Source organism: Halyomorpha halys, unplaced genomic scaffold (assembly GCF_000696795.3).
Source record: "Halyomorpha halys isolate HHAL.00 unplaced genomic scaffold, Hhal_1.1 Scaffold1580.1, whole genome shotgun sequence".
NCBI classification, from domain to species: domain Eukaryota; kingdom Metazoa; phylum Arthropoda; class Insecta; order Hemiptera; family Pentatomidae; genus Halyomorpha; species Halyomorpha halys.
Genome location: NW_027108298.1, coordinates 166,850 through 168,876, shown reverse-complemented (window position 1 = coordinate 168,876; position 2,027 = coordinate 166,850).

Sequence of the window (2,027 nt, the reverse complement as noted above, 5' to 3'; positions counted from 1 at the left end):
AAAAAAAAAAAAAAGTTGGGGCGAGGTTCAACCCAGGCAGTATGTTTTGGCTTTATAAAGCCTTGATCATCAACGGTCGTGATGCGACGTCTCTTACATTCCCTAGGGGGTTGGGCGATGTCTGTTTTGTTTGTTCTGTAATGTGATCGACAACCATTGCAGTTGGATTCGTCATGTTAAAATAAATTAAAAACTTAAAAAGAAAACTTAGGCTTAAATAAAAAATAAACTTAATATATGATATTTAAAGGTTTAAAATAATCACATAGTGAGGGGAAGCTAAAAGGACCCACGTGGTAATGACTCAGCAGTTTCCAGAAAAACCGTTGGTGACGTCAGAAGCAAGACAGTAGACTAGCAGGAACAACATTACGCTTCCAATGGCAGGCACTGACTGATTGTCGAGTATTCAATGAAATGGAACGTTTAGTGGCGTATTGCCCGCGCACGAGATGTTTTGAATGAGGGAATGAGTGGCACATACCCAAACAGTGCCCATGTATTTACCGAAGAAGAGATGTGGGCCAGGGCGAATCAATGGAGATCGACGCCCAACAAATACGAGAAGCAACTGTAGGTTGAGTAGATCTTCAGATGAATCTACCGAAGCATCAGAGACAGAAGAAGAAGTTGAGGAGCCACGGAACCGAGGTAGTCAAGAGGACAAGGTGGAAACAAGAGGCTGGAAACTAGGGAACAGAGAAGAGGGACTGGAGAGAGGAAGACCCGAGACATCTGAAGGGGTTGTAAGCGGAGAGGCGATCGTACGCGCTGAATTATAACGTGAGGGAGAAAAGCGGCGTTCTGCCTATAATAGAGACAGCAGGGTGAGGTGCTTGGTGGACATTGGCAGTTCCAACACCATCATATGCCGAGAAGCCTTGCAAAAGCTGTGCGATGGAGATAGGACAACCAAGATCAAGAAATGCCAATGTAAATTGATCACCCTAGGTGGCCCTTGTGTGGTAGAGGAGGAGGTAGAGATAGGTTTGACCCGGTGGGGATTTAGTAGAGAGAACTTTCCGGTACATATCGTAGGGTGTATGCCAAGGGAATACAAAGTGATCGTGGGGTGTAACCTGCTAGGGAAAGTGGGTGCTTGGAAATATCAGGGGAAATTGGAGAATTAAGTTGGGGGGTAAAATGTACAAATATCATTGACAGGGAAAAACCGAAGCCGCACGGGTTGGAGCAATCAATCAGGCTGAGAACTGGAGACAGAGGCTTAAGAGGGATTATGAAGATATTTTTTAAAAGAAGGAGACATGCTTGGAGCAATCGGAAAGATAGTCCATGAGATCATTCTAAAAGAAGATAAGGTTACATATGTGAAAGAGAGGAGATACCCGTGGGCGCTACGTCACCACATTCGGGAAGAGCTCAAAAGTGTAAACACCAGGGAATAATCATTGATAGTACATCCCTATACAATAGTCGATTGTGGGTGGTTAAAAAGAAGAGCGCGCCAGGTGAAACTACTGAAAAGTACAGAGTGGTGTTAGATTACAGCATGCTGAACGAGAATACCATAGGCCAAAAGTATCCGATCCCCAGATTTGAAGATATTTTGGACAGGCTGAGCTGGGCGACGGTATTCAGCACATTAGACTTGAAGACCGGATATCATCAAATAAAACTGCACCCTATGTAACAACATTAGACAGCATTCACATTCGAGAGAAGCCACTATAAATTTACAAGGATGCCGTTTGGCCTCAAAAATGCTCCCATAACCTTTCAGCGCCTGATGGACGAGTTTTTGAGGGGAATAGACGAATCAGTATGCCAGATTTATATGGATGATCTCCTAGTGTTCAGTAAGAGCAAATACGAACACGTGCAACATTTACATAGCATATTCCAGAGAATCAGGCAATTTGGGCTCAAATTATCGGGGGAGAAATCATGTTGAGGCAGAAACAAATATTTTTTTAGTCCACACGATTTCCAGGGAAGGAGTTAAACTCGACGTGGATAAATTCGCAGCAATTCAGAAGATGGCAGTGCCTAGGGATGTGAAGGGAGTT